The following is a 15,293-nucleotide window of genomic DNA, read 5'->3' as shown; positions in this document are numbered from 1 at the left end:
TTTGGTATAAGATAATGCTGGCCTCATAAAATACTTTGGGAATAGTTTCCTCCAGTCTGGATTGAGCTGGTTTGTGTAATATGCATATACAGTGTGCTATCTTTCATGTAAATAAGGGAGGGGAAGAATAAAACATACATGTATCTGCTTAACTTTACAAAAAGAAGAGATGGTGGGAATTAATGGAACCAAAGGTTTGTGGGATGGAATGACACTTTTCAAAGTCTACCTTTTCATATAGTTTTGACTTTTCAAAGTATGTTATGTTCCATGTTCAAAATAAGGTTGGGAATAGGGAAAATCCTAATCATCTGAAACAAATGAACCAGATTGTGTTTATACTGGCACTGTACCTGTTGAAGGGGAAGAGTGAATCCAAGTAACTTATTGACACAGTATTTGACTATTTACCCTCATCTTGGATGGAGGTAAGAGGGAGGGATTGCAAACAAACCCTGAACTCTTTCTACTAGAGTTTATTTTTGTAGTGATGTAGACAAAGCAACTCTGGGTCACTTGTGTATTGATAAATATCTTGAGGTTGTTCTGAAGCGAGGACTTGAGGATGGACGGACATACAAATATGGAATGGAGAAAGGCAAAAATGAATCCTGTGGGGATGGATTGCAATGGAAGGTATTAGTGTAAATTTATTTTTGAAATCAGTTTGTACAGGGGTGAGCAAAAATAAGTTTACAGCTGCATTGTGACACTCATTTGAGTTACTAAAGCTATTGTAATAATCATAATCTGCATATCTTTTTCCATCTGAACAACTGTAAACCTACTTTTGTCTGCCCGTGTATGTGTATGTTTACATGTATATGTGTATACATGTATATGTATGAACATACATGTATACAGAAATTTTTGAGTATATAAATGCACACATTTCCTAATAGCTCTGTTCAACAGAAAGGCCAAGAAGCAAAGGGCAGTGGACACACCTAACCTCCCAAGTCTTGGTCTCTAATACTATTACCAACACAAAGGAACCAGAGTTCTTCAGAGAAACAAATGGCCGATTCCAGGCCCACGCAGGGTACATATGACATGAAGTTAGTTGTATTTTTTTTTTTAATGCTAGAAAATAATAATTTTTTTAATGGGGGCATATCACAATCCAACAACAAATGGGGCAGATGGATATTATGAGAATTCAGATATGACATCTTGAGGTGACAGACACATCATCATCTATGTAGATTCTGGCCAAGACTGTGTAACTGGAGTCTGATCATACAGAAACATCAGAACGTTCCAAAATGAGGAACATTTTACTTAATAAAAGGAGAAGGGGACTGTGCTCTTAAAAAAAAGCCAATGTCATAAATGACAAAGAAAGGCTGTGGGAGTATTCCAAATTAAAGAAGGTTTATGAGAGAGCCACTGGCTGCAATACCTGACTCTAGGCTGGATCCCACACTGGATGGGGAAAAGTACTATAAAGGATATTACTGGATTAATTGGGGGAGAAATGGAATACAGATGATAGAGTAAATTAAAATACTTAATAGTGTTTATATTACTGAAGATTACTGTGGTTGCAAAAGAGGATATCTCCTTAGGAAATGTGCATTAAAGCAAAGGAGCAAAGGGCCATGCTATATATGATTTATCCTCAGCTGCTTTAGAAAAAAAAAAAAGTATGTCTGTGTGAATGGACAGAAAGTGCAAGAGAGCACATGAAAACAAATGATAAAACAAAGCGGGTAATGTTAACAAGTGGTGACTTTGGGTATAAGGGTGATTTTTGTATTCTTATATTTGCAACAAAATATTTAAAGCCTTAAAAAAAATATGCCCTTTACTTTTAGACTTTATTTATTTACAAAGAGCTTGGCTCTTTGTCTGGAACCAGTTTGGAATGAACATTTGTATAATATTTTCTCTTTGTTGGTGGTGTGGCTCTGTAAACCAACCATTGTTGAGTATGACAATAGTTAGTGTAAAATAAATGAGTCACCCTTAGGATGGCAAGAGTCTAAAATGTAATTTGGGGAGTAAGAGGGATGGGGGAACTATTTATTATAGTGACTTAAGTGTATGGAAGTGCCTACTAAACTCTTTAGAGTTATTTGTTTTTGTTTGTTTTTTTAATATATCTTTATTGATTTCAGAGAGAGGAAGGGAGAGGGAGAGAGAGAGATAGAAACATCAGTGATGAGAGAGTCATTGATCGGCTGCCTCCTGCACGCCCCCCACTGGGGATCGAGCCCGAAATTTGGGCATGTGCCCTGACCGGGAATTGAACCGTGATCTCCTGGATCCTAGGTGGATGCTCAACTGCTGAGCCACACCCAGCCAGGCGTTATTTATTTGTTAGAAAAATATTAGAGTGATTATTTTACACCAAGAAGCTAGCTCTTTCCCCCTGAGTATTTAGATTACCTTGTTTTGTAAACTCAGAAAGATTGTCATTTTTAACCCTAAGACAGTAGTTATTCATTTGTTTATTCAAAAAATGTTTCTTGAATGATTACTATATGCCAGACCGTTTTCTGGACATTGAAGATGTTAGCACCAAACAAGAAAAATCTATCGCCCTCATGGATTTTGCTTTTGTGAAAGGACATAGACAAATAGGAATATAACTGAAAAAAATGAATGTTAGTAACATTGGAGAAAAATTAATCAGGGAAGTGGGTTAAGGTTCTGGGAGCAGAATTGTTATAGTTTTAAATAGAGTGACTAGGAAAGGCTTAGCCTAGGAGACGTTTGAACAAAGATTTGAAGACAGTAAGGGAGTGAGATATGCAGAGAATTATCTCTTGGAAAACTTAGGCAGAGAGAACAGCAATGTAAAGGCCCTGAGGCAGGAGTATGCCTAGCCTGTATAAGGAATGGCAAAGGAGGTCATTAGGGAATGACGTGAGAGGTAATGGGGGCCAAATTATGTAGGTTCTTTTATGCTGTTTTAAAGATTTTGGCATTTACTCTGAGATGAAGAGCCATTGGGAGATTTTAGGCACAGACATTACCTTATGTGATTTACGTAAGATTATCAGGATCACCGGTTGCTTTGATGAGAAAGGACTGAAATAGGACAGGATCAAAGTTGGAAAGCCCGTTACTAAACTCTGGAAAAAATCCAGTTGAGATGATCAAGTTACTGTTCTGGTCAAAGTCTGAATGCAGATGATGAGAAGCGGTCGGATTCTGGATGTATTTTGTGGATAGACAGTAGTGTTGCTGATGGTTTAGAGAGAGGGCAAATGTTTGGACTTCAGTGGTCCCTCAGAGGAGAAACAAGCAAAGGAGGCTGAGGAGTGGCCAGTGAAATAGGCTGGAGGAGGGAGAGTCTTTGATCTCTGGAAGCCGGGTAAACAGCGGGTTCTCGGGGTTTGGAGGCAACCAAAGCATGAAATAAAAAAAATGTAAAGTGTCAGGGACAAAATAAAAACTGTCTAAATTGTGATTTAAATTGTAATTTGTTTAAAACTGGTACCTGAAATTATATTATATTGCAGGTACAATGCACTAAAATCATATCAAAGCATTTACCCATGACTGAATTTATAATAAAGTAAAAGATTCTAAAACAGGATCAGTTGCATAGTATTTTAGATTTCTGATACTTTCAGACATTGGTAGTGCATTAGTTTACAAAAACTGGTTGAGAAAAACATCAGTTCCCTAGTGTGCTGTTTCCAGTTCTCTCTGGCCTTTTGCTATTTCTGCTTCTGCTTCTTTATCACATCACTTGCGTGTACCTGGTCATTCAAAGTGGGTAAAACCACATAATCAGCACCCCAAAAACATAAAATTTATACGAAGCTATAAGGAAAGGGTCAACAACTAAGGAGTAATTGAGCAAAAGATATGAATAGGCATTTCATAAAAGAGGAAACATGAGTTAGCCAGTAAACTTGAAGACATGCTCAGTATCATTAGCAGGAAAATGCAAATTGAGACCACAATTAGATGCCATTTTTCACCCCAAAATTAAAAAGTTGGCATGACTAAATGCTAAAGAGGATATGGATCAATATGAACTACCTGTTGCTGGTGGGATTATAAGTTACTAAACACATTTTCAGGAAAATAAAAATTGCCATCCTCATGAAAAATCGAACATACGCATTTTTCTCAACTCCTAGGCACATGCTAAAGAGAAACTGTGGCACCTGTGGGACAGGAGATGTGTATGAGAGTTTTCATAACAATGTTCATAATAGCAAAGGAAAAAAGAAAAGAAACCTAGGGGAAAACAAGACGCTACCGTAAAGAGAATGGATAATTCAATTATGGTATGATTACGCAATGCAGAATTATCCTGCAGCAAAAACAGAAAATGTATGAAATACAACTACATGCAACCACATGGATGAAGTCTTGAAAACATAATATTGAGTGGAAGAATCAGCTTAGAAGCCGGGAACTGTTAAATACCACTTTTACAGGAACAAAAACAAACAAAAGGAAGCACCGTGTTGTTGGGGGATAGGATGATAAACACAAAATATAAGATAGCAGTTAGAGGGGATGGAAGGGATAAAAGAGCTTGGGCATGGGACAGGGAGGAACAAATCAGTAGGACATTGCCAATAACCTATATTTAGGTTCTAGAATTGGGTAGCATTCTGTTATTTTGCTTTGAGTTTAAAACATGTTGCAAATAACTGTTGTATGCAGCAGTTAATATATTAAAAATAGAGCATGCAGAGTCTGAGGTTACAATTGAGGAGACCGTTCATCACTTCTGCCTGCTCCCTCACTGCCACTCGAATTCCTGACGTCACGCAGTACCTCCCTAGAGGTATCTTAAAGACTTCTCTGTGATTAAGGCTGTGTCTGCCATCCAAGTCACTCAGCAACAAGTTGTTGGATGAGTGACCAAATGAATGATTTAGGATTCAGGATGTTTCTTAGAAACCACCTAAGAGGTAGATTTTTAAAAATACTTTTTCTTCCAGTTCCATCTGGGTTCTTATAAAATAAAAAGTGAGATAGACAGCAAAGCTAGGTTATTGTTGCATAGGTTTTTGAGTGGTAATTAACTATATTTGAAGGCACTATTACTGATTATGTTTAAACTATTGTAATAGTATCAAAGAGATTAATAAACATATAACACAAGCAAATAGTTGATCAGAAAAGCATGATGTTGCTAAAAGATGAAACTATTCTTAGGCAAAAGGCTTCAGAGTTAGAAGATCCATAGGAATTAGTCTAAGCTCCTTGTTTTTTAATAAAAGAGCTTTGAGACCAAAGAAATAATTCATTAAGATAGTAGAACTTCATGAGAGCAGAGTTAAGAAAGACCAGAATCTGTATCTCATGACTCAAATACTAGTGTTTTCATATTAAAATATTGAATGGTAAGTAAAATAAACATGTAAATGTCCTATACAAGGCATGTTAAATAACGCAAGGTTGGTTTATAACCAGTGAGTGAGGAAGCAGTGTTTTCTGATTTTAATTTAGAGCAAATCAGTTCAGCTCTATACCACATTTATCTTCAGAGAAATAACATGATTTTTTAATTTTTTGCTCATATTTGGGTCTCCAGAAAGAGACAGAATAATCTATGATGTACAAATGAATTCTGGACTGGAAGTGGAAAGAATTCATTTCTGAACCTGGCTCTGCCACTAAATAACTGTGTTGTCATTGATTCTTTGCATAACTTTTCCAGGTCTCAGTTTCCTCACCAGTAAAACGAAGAAGCTGAACTAGATGGTCTGTAGAGACCGTCATTAAATGACTCTATTCTTTATGGATTTTGAATAGCAAATATTTCCCACCTTAAATAAAGTGTTGTCATGAGTTCCACTATTAAACCATTGGCAACACATGAAGAGATAAAGAGAGAATTAGTAGAAAATGAATGACTCATGATGCTAAAACATACTCTGAAAATTAACTAGGTTTTCTTTCTTTTTCTTTCATCATAGATATAATACTTGTGCACATCTGCTTCAGGAGGAAAGTGCCTGCCGCTGCTGTTGTCGCCACGCAGGTTCATGCCCGCCCAGAACAGAGATTCAGGTCAGTTTTAGGATTGCTGTGCCTGTTGAACAAGGAGCCAGGAACAGCATTGTGATAGTCTTTGCTGCATTCTGCACCGCAGCAAGACCACTGAACTGTGGCTCAGGAGAGCTGGGTTTCATTCTTTCCCACAGGCTGGGTAATCTTGGGTACGCCTCCTTTGCTGGATGCCTTTTGGTTTTCTGCACGTAAGGAGGCTATGTTAGGATAAATTACCTCAGTTTCAATTCTGGCTTTAAAGCATTATTACTTTTATTGTAGTTACTTACATAGAATAAAATCATGTTTTGAAAGCATTATTTCCTTTATTTTCATGGAAAAAGCTAGTTATAAACACAGGCTTTGGAACTCTTTATTGTATTTTACTTCGAGTGGCTAGTTTAAATGATGAACTATGTCTTGAGGCACTGGAAAGTACTGTTGATACCTAGTTGCCTTAGTTTTAGTCTTTTACCTTGCTTTATTTTTACTGAAAAGCTGATTTTTTATATGAGGTTATTAGTCCTTCAGTAATGTTCTGCAGCTTTGAGAGGCTACTTTTTGACCATGGTGTTCTCTATTGATTGCAAGTGACCAGATTCAAATTAACTTCAGCCAAAAGAGGAAGTTATCAGTCTTTTGGGTGTGTCAGAGGGGACTCCAGAGGATCCAGGGACAAAGTGCAGATGGGCTATATGAAAAGCACCCAAGAAACAGATGCAATCTGGTCTCCCTCAAGCTCTCTGGAGTGCTGCTCCTGTGCATCTGTCTCACTCTCTGCAAACTGGCTTTCTCCATGTTTCCATTCTTTGTCAGGGGAAGCATGGTTGCCACTACCTCCCAAGCGGTATATCATGTAACTAAGAGTCCCAAAGAAAGGCAATTCTTAAGTACCCAATCCCAAATTTCCCAGAACAGACTGATTCTTCTGTCAGGTGCCTGTGTACAAGTTGTGACTTAGGGCAGGGTCATTTTTAAAACTTTGCCATGGTTGTCCTGCCATCTTTGTTTCAAAGCCAGTTCTCTGACTAATTTCTGCTAAAATGCAGATGACTAATAGTATAGTATTACTCTTTCCATGTGTATTTGTATTTTAATTGGTATCAAATGTTAAGCTAAAGTCGTATTTTCCCAACTGTATAGAAAGAAGTGAAATCTTGCATTCCAGTTTATAAAAATGATTAACAGAGATACAAGAAAAGCATCAGAAATTGAAAACACCATTTTAGGGTTCAGGGAGTGGAAGAAAATGGGTGTGATTTTTGTGATTAGAGGAGGAGGGCAGATAGATAATCCAATGTATATATTTCTGAGGTAGAAATACAAAGATTGGATATAGCAAGTAAAAGAAAAGCTTTTTCTATTTAATTCTTTAAGAAAAAGACCTGAAAGTAGGAGAAAGGACCATTAGGTTTAGTCACAGCTCAACTACTATGATTTTGAAGTTATAAATTACTTATTCTCTGTGCACCTCAGTTTACTAAATCCTGGCCACTTACTAGCTGTTTGACCTTAATGTCTGGACATCAGTTTCTTTATAAAAATTGAATTGATGGTGGTGGTACTCATAAATTCTTATGAGGAATTAATTTATGCTAAGTGTTTAAAATAGCCATGGCACATGAGCAGCAGCAGGGGCTGCAGCCCTTTTTGAAATGAGTAGATTTGATTATTTGATTGCAGGAGTCCCAGCTAACTAAAAAAAAAGATAAAAATAAAAAAATCTGTGGTCTAAGATTTTCTGATCTGGACTAGTAATGTCTTTTTCCAGAATAAAGACTTGGAAGCTTTGGTCATCTACTTGAGTCCTGCATTGAGGCTAATTTTGGTATTGCCCATAAAAGTCATTTTGAATGAAGTATATGTATTAGTTTTCTATTGTTACATGTATTAATTTGTTAGGTCTCCCATAGCAACTTACTACAAACTGTGTGGCTTGCACAACAGAAACCTACTGTCTCACAGTCTGGAGTTTAGAAGTCTGAAATCAAAGTGGCAGTAGGATTATTTCCTTCTGAGGTGTGTGAGAGCTAGATCTGTCTCAGGCCTTTCTCCTAGACCTGTCGCTGGCCATCTTTTCTCCCTGTGCCTTCACATAATCTTTCCTCCATGTATGACTGTATCTTTGTACCAATTTCCCCTTTTTATAAAGACACAAGTCATACTGGGTTAGGGCCCACCCTAATGACCTCAGTTTAACTTGTATACTTCTGTAAAGATTCTATCTCCAAATAAGGTCACATTCTGAGGTGCGGGGAATTAGGACTTCAACATATGAAATTTGAGGGGGGCACAATTTAATCCATGGCACTACATAAGAAATTACCCCAAAATGTAGTGACCTAAAACAATAGAGGTTATCTTTTGTTGATCAGGAATCAAAGTGTAGCTAGCTTTGCTGGGTCCTCTGGCTGCATTCAGCATGTCTGCTGGGGCTGTGATTTCATCTGAAGGACCTGGGGGAGGATCTGCCTCCAGTTCACTCACATGGCATTTAGTTCCTCCTTGGTTGTTGAAGGCCCCAGTTTTGTTTTGTTTTTGGTTGTGTTCTTTTTAAAATTTTATTATGTATTGGTTTCGGGTGTACAGGTTAGTGATTAGACAATTATATACTTTACATAGTGTTCCCCTCGATATTTCCAGTACCTCAAGTGGCACCACACATAGTTATCATGATATTATTGATTATATTTCCTATGCTTTACTTACTTTTACATGACTATTTTATATCTATGGATTTGTGCTTTTTAGTCCCTTCACCGCTTTCACCTAGTGCCCCAACACCCCTCCCCTCTGGCAATCACCAGTTCTCTCTTTCTATCTATGAGTCTGTTTTAATTTTGTTTGTTCATTTATTTTGTTCTTTAGATTCCACATATAAGTGAAGTGATATGATATTTGTCTTTCTCTGTCTGACACTTCACTGAGCATAATACCCTCTAGGTCCATCATGCTGTTGCAAATGGTAAGATTTCATTCTTTTTTATGGCTGAGTAATATTACATTGTATATATATGTACCACCATTTTTTTACCCACTTGTCTACTTATGGGCACTTGGGTTGCTTCCATAGCTTGGCTATTGTAAATAACGCTGCAATGAGCATAGGGGTGCATATATTCTTTTGAATTAGTGTTTCTGGTTTCTTTGGATAAATCCCCAGAAGTGGAATTATTCACTGGGTCATAAGGCAGATCCATTTTTAATTTTTTGAGGTGACTCTACTGTTTTCCTAGTGACTGTACCAGTCCGCATTCCCATCAGTAGTGCACGAGGGTTCCCTTTTCTCCACATCCTTGCTAATACTTGTCATTTGTTGATTTATTGATGATAGCCGTTCTAACAGGTGTGAGGTGATATCTCATTATGGTTTTAATTTGCATCTCTCTGATGATTAGTGACATTGAGCATCTTTTCATATGTCTATTGGCCATCTCCACGTCCTCTTTGGAGACATGTTTGCCCATTTATTAATTGGATTGTTTTTGGTTTCGGTGCTGAGTTAGTGTGAACTCTTCATAAATTTTGGATATTATCCCTTATCAGATGTATCATGGGCGAATATGTTCTGCCATTTAGTAAGTTGTGTCTTTGCTTTTTGATGGTTTCCTTTGCTGTGCAATAACTTTAGTTTTTTGTAATTCCATTTGTTTATTTTTTCTTTTGTTTCCCTTGCCCAAGAAAATATATCAGGAAAAATATTGCTAAGAGAAATGTCAGAGATTTTACTGTCAAAGGCCCCAGTTCTTTGTGTTGGCTGTTGGCCAGTAGCCTACCTTAGTTCCTTGCCCTGTGTGAGCCTTTTGGTTTTGTAATGTAATCTCAGAAGTGGCATCCCAGCACTCCTTTCTGTTCATTAGGAGTGAGTCATTTGGTCCAGCCCATACTTAAGGAGGGAAGATTACACAAGGTTGTGTATACCAGGAGGTGGGGTCATTGGAAGCCATTTTTGAAGCTCCCTGCCAAAGTATATAAGAATGAAAAAAGAAGAAAATATGCTAAGTGGAAAAACACATAAATTATAATATTGAGAAAGCTTAGTCTTAAACTTTAAACAGAAGTTTATCACTCTTGTACCATGTAACTTTATGAACAGAAAATACCTCCCTCATTCTTATAAGTAAAGGAGAAATGTAACTTTCTTTTCCATTTCCTTTTTTTAAAGCAAAGGTGGATTTCTTTTGTTTTCTTTCATTAAATCAGTTAGCTTTAGGCCTGTTTTTCTAGTGGCACTTGGCTTTTCACTTTGCTGAGTTATTAACCTGCTATTTCTCATAAAATATCCAAAGGCCTAACCTCACTGTCCTAAAAAATTTTAAGAGTAAGAAGTCTCAGTTAAGATTATCAACTTTTCTGTGGTCACTTTCTACCACGTTATTATAAAGTGTTAGGAATTATCAGACATTTGGGGATACTAATACACACCAAAATGACCATGGGAAATGCCCAATTACAACTACTTTTACAGAAAGTAGTGGCACGATCATGAATCTTTCAGTTAGCAGTTTTCAGTATTTTCATTGATGGAGAAATACTTAGAAAGTGTTTTTATGGGTCCATTTTGTAAACTTTGTTTTGGAAAGCAATTTAGTTGTGTTTCTGGATGTGAAAGTTGACCTAGTTGGCATTTCTGTATGAGTAAATTTAAGGTAGGTAGAGGGGTGTGTATGTGTGCACATATGGCACATGGGGTAACATTTCTTCAGTAAATATAGTCTAAGAAAATCTCACATTTATTGAGAAAAGATTTTTTTAAACAATTTCATTAGACTAGATTGAGCATATGCCTCTAAAGCATCTGATTACATGACTGAATTTTCTAAATGGTTGTTTAATTATACAGTTGACTTGAACAACTTGGGTTTAGACTGCTTGGGGCCACTTATACGTGGATATATTTCAATAAATATACAGTCAATTCTCTGTATCCTTCATATCCTTGGGTTTCACATCTGTGGATTCAACCAACCACCTATCAAAAACAGTATTTTGGGCCAGTTGTATGGGCCGACTGTATGTAGTGTTCTACACCATTTTATATAAAGGATTTAGGCATTCTTCGATTTTGTTATCTGAAGTGTGTTGTGAAACAAATCTCCTGTGGATACCGAAGGTTGACTGAAGTTTTGGGGAAGTAAAAAGTATATATGGATTTTCAACTGCATGGAGGGAGGGATCAGTGCCCCAACCCCAGCCTTATTCAAGGGTCAACTGTAATTTTTGAATTACTATAAATAACATATCTTTTGAAACTTATTTTCAGTTCTCACTGGGTTTGGAAGTTTAAGTCATTTCATACCATACAGACATTGAGTATTTAAAATTCAATAGGATTTTTGTATATCTCTTCTTATTAGTAGGATGTAGTTTAACAGAAACCATACAAAATTTTAAATTTAAGATTTTCTTTTGATACACATAAAATGGATTGGGAAACCCATTCTTACATTTGAATGAGTAGTAATTTTTTTTTTCTTGGAAAAAAGGCTGTTGGGTTGATTATGGCAAAGAGAAAGTTTAAACTTGGCTCTTAGGATTCTACATGACCAGGATATTGACCTGAGAGGTTTTTTAAAAATAATTTGCCTTTTTTTATGAAAACTTCTAGGAATAGATAGATTTATGACTAGATTTTCAGCTTTAGACTCTGAGGAAAATAATGTTGTATGTTTTATGGCTTAGAAAAATGTTTCCAGAAATGAAAGTGTGTATAGTAGAATGTATTGTTTCTAGAACCATATATTGAGAAAGCTTAAAAAGTTTAAAGAAGGGAACTCAATACAATATCAAAAGTACAAATATAGTGAATGTGAAGCTAATATTAGGAAGTTTTTTAAAAGTGTCTATAATATGTTGAAAAGTGAAATAGCATTACGAATTACAGTGTTCAGATTTTAAAATTTTAATTAAATTGTTCTTTATTTCAAGAAGTGATACTTAAAGTTTGGGACTTTGATTTTAATCACACTATCCTCTGTTGTGAAACCTTTTTCCTTAGATTTTTAGTTTATTGACTAGAGCCTGAGGTTCATATGCCTACTTGACTGAGTTGATTTTTGGTTTTGAATGTTCCTTATTTGGCTCTTGTTTTGAGGACAAAGTAGGAATCAATTTTTATTGACAGTATGATAAAAAACTGTATAAAGTATTAAAAGCAGATATAACCAAAGTACAGTGAATATGTATTTTGGTTAAGGTCCTAAAATTAGTCACATTTGCTGGTTTAAATTATGGCATCGTTGCTTACAGCACTTAGTGTTGCAGGCAACGGAACGGCACTGGGTGTTAGTCCGGTGGGGTCAGACCCGACTTGGGTTCAGCAACCTCGGTATTTGGATTCTGGCTAGGAAAGAATGCAGAGCCAAGACCCAAACTGTAAGGGAACATTTATCTATAAAATCACAGAGGTGGAAGAAGTAATTCCTGGAAGAAGTGGGCTTAGGAAACAAGTGATAGAGGCAAAGGAAGGGCCCTTGGAGCTTGGGAGTGAGGAAGCTAATGCTAATGGTAATGCCCCTGGGGAGGAGAGGGGAAGGGGGGAAGGGGGGAACGGGGAACAGGGAAGGGGGAAGGGAAGGGCGTGTTCCCTGGAGGGAGAGCTCTGGGTCCTCCTTTCTAAGGCTTTTAGGGGAGGAGATTTTAGGGGAGGTCCCAGGGGAAGATCTAATGGAATATTCAGCAGTGTTCCAGCTGTGTCCTCTCAGGGTTGTGGACGCCACTGCTCCATAGGTCAGCACTAGGGTGGGGATCATTATCCAATGCAGCTGTTCCTGAGGTCAGCTGTGGCTGGTTTTGTTGCTTTTGTGAGCCTGGAGCTGAAATACTACTGAGGCCTAGATATTATCTCTAGGGAGGAAAGGTCAGGGGGTCCAATCCGAATGACCAGTGATATGCTAGGGGAAGAAAGGCTACCCTGGGGGCAAGGTCCCACCCTACAGTTGACCCGGGCTTTCCATCCTGGTGACCTGTGCCTGGCCTATTGTCCTCATTCTGTTCATGCCTGTCTAACTGCCTATCACACTAGGACATATTTCTTAACTTGTTATTTCCTCATATGTAAAATGAGTTTATTAATAGTATTTAATAGAAGTATTATGAAGGTTAAATAAGATAATTCTTATAAAGTGCTTAACACTGTACCTGGCACGTAGTAAGTAAAAGCTAACTTTATGTTAGCTCTCGTTTGTTGTTACAAGGATTGACCTTAAGTTGTTTTCACTCAAATTTTTGAAGGTTAGAATATGAATAAATGATGTCCTGCTAATGATGATATATAATTCTTAATGCTTAGTCCATTGATTATACATTTGATTAGCATATTGACTTTATTTTTGAAAAGTAGAATTGAGTTTGCATGAAAGAATATGAGTTTGGAGCCATTGCTTAAATTGTTGACTTAGAAAGGATGGGAAAAAGGAATGGAGGAACTCGGTGTGCTATTTTTGCTGTAGATCTGAGAAGATATTTTTGTAGTCACTAAATAATTTTTTTTAATTGGTAACACTAGGGTGTCAACTTTCCATTTTCATTTTTTTTCTACTTTAGCCACTCTCCCCTTTTGTGTTTTGTTTTGACCTCAGGGAAGGGAGTGGGAGGAGGGATGCCTGTTCCTTTCATTGTCTTGTAAAAGACGTGTCACTTGGTGTTTATTCAGATTGTTCCTGGAGCCTCAGTTTAATGTAGAACTCTACTAAAAGTCATCTTTAAGTGTATTAATCTGGTTTGAGATGAAAGTGGCCACATCTTAGCATCCTAAGAAATCCAGCCTTCTCCTTTTAGAAAGAGGATCTCTAAGTTGAGGAAATAGGGAATTTAGGAGGAAGTCTCCTGCTCCTGCACATTTTGCTCCTAATTTGGTCAAACATCTGCTTTACCTTTGCCTGAGCATGTTTTTTATGTAAATGAAAATGAAGAAGGCTGCTGCTCTCCTTAAGGGTTTGCAGTTTGAAAGTGTTATACAACATAAATGGTACAGGAGAGGAAGTGGGGGGAATCAGAAATGCCAGCTCTCAAGCTGTTTATTATCTTCCTTGTGTATAGTGGGGGAGGAACCTCAAAAAGCCTAGAGAATCATATTTTGAAAGTAAAGATTCAGTATTTTTTGACTGAAAGAAGGATTGTTGTGAATGTCTGTATGCTGAAGTAGAACGTGAGTTACAGAATTATTTGATTCAGACTTATAGGAAAGGAAGTATAGACCCATTTAAATTTTTGTTTGCTTTTTTATTTTTTACTTAATCATTTTGGGACTTATAAAAATTAGGGCATCTTTTCCCCTCTAATAGCTGAAATTATTTATAATGGTCTGCCCCCCCTTCCCCTTCCCCTCCCCTCTCCCCTCCCCCTCCCCTCCCCTTCTCTTCCCTTCCCCATTTGGTTCTTTTATATTTGGTCTTACTGCTTGTTTTGTAAGTCATATATCATGTGTTCATGATGCAAGAATTGTTTTTCTCCTTACAATATCTTGAGTTCTTTCTTAACTATGTAATTGCCTACTCCAGAAGATGTTTCAAAAAGTCCCATTGCAGCGAATTTTCATAGTTACTTCTGAACCAGTAATGGTTCAAAATTCAACCTTTTTGAGAGAGTTAAGATTTGGCCTATTTATGTAAAATCCTTTGAAGATTTTCACTGTACCCAGTGTCAGTAGATTATCCTGAGGTTTTGCTGTATCTGCGTGGGCATTTAGGAATAAGGGCTTTTTCTGTGGTCAGGGATTGTTGAAGGAAATTTACAAAATGTTGTCAGTAGACGAGCTATTCCTCGTGAAAGAACACCTCTTAGTGTATTGTTGCAAGGCCCCACGATAGAGATTATGGTTTTTCTTAATGTGGGTTTATCTTCGTCCTCCTTTTTGGGGATCACATATTTTTATGTTTTTCATTCTCTGCACCTGCCAAAGAATGGCCCTGTTCAAGGAATTTAGTTTTATGGTGCCACAGATTATGAAATCTACCCTCTTACTCTGAATAATAGCTAACAGTAGTAAAAATAATAATATTAATAGTGAATACTTACTGTTTCCTAGGTTTTTCCTCATATTATGTCATTTATTTTTCATAACAACCCTACAGGATTGATTCAATTATCATCCTAAATTTATGCTGCTAGTAACAGGCATCAGAAGTTACAAGGTCACAGGATTAGAAAGTGGCAGAACCAGGATTCAAACCTAGGAGTCTGTCTTCAGGACTCAGTCATCTAACTGCCCTCCTATCCTGCCTCTCTTACACATGAAGAAAGACATTATGCCCCCCCCCCAGGAATAGGATACATTTTTAATATATTTGGACATATATTTGATTATATTCATTATATTAAAC

General features: G+C 37.0%; 1 protein-coding gene across 5 annotated transcripts in view; it reads left to right on the top strand.

Moving 5' to 3' along the window:
* WDFY3 (WD repeat and FYVE domain containing 3) overlaps positions 1-15,293 on the top strand; it is a 236,384-nt gene that overhangs the window by 20,260 nt on the left and 200,831 nt on the right. For 4 of the 5 annotated variants that reach the window (XM_081146973.1, XM_081146972.1, XM_081146970.1 and 1 more), the window contains exon 1: positions 5,881-5,991. The gene's annotated coding sequence lies outside the window, so the exon portion shown is untranslated. Of the gene's footprint in view, positions 1-5,880; positions 5,992-15,293 lie in introns of those variants that run through there. The other variant, XM_081146974.1, reaches the window with a different exon arrangement.

This window comes from Miniopterus schreibersii (genome assembly GCF_964146895.1).
Source record: "Miniopterus schreibersii genome assembly, chromosome: 1".
Taxonomy (NCBI): Eukaryota; Metazoa; Chordata; class Mammalia; order Chiroptera; family Miniopteridae; genus Miniopterus; species Miniopterus schreibersii.
The sequence above is the reverse complement of the archived record's forward strand: the minus strand, read 5'-3'. Positions and strand labels throughout refer to the sequence as shown.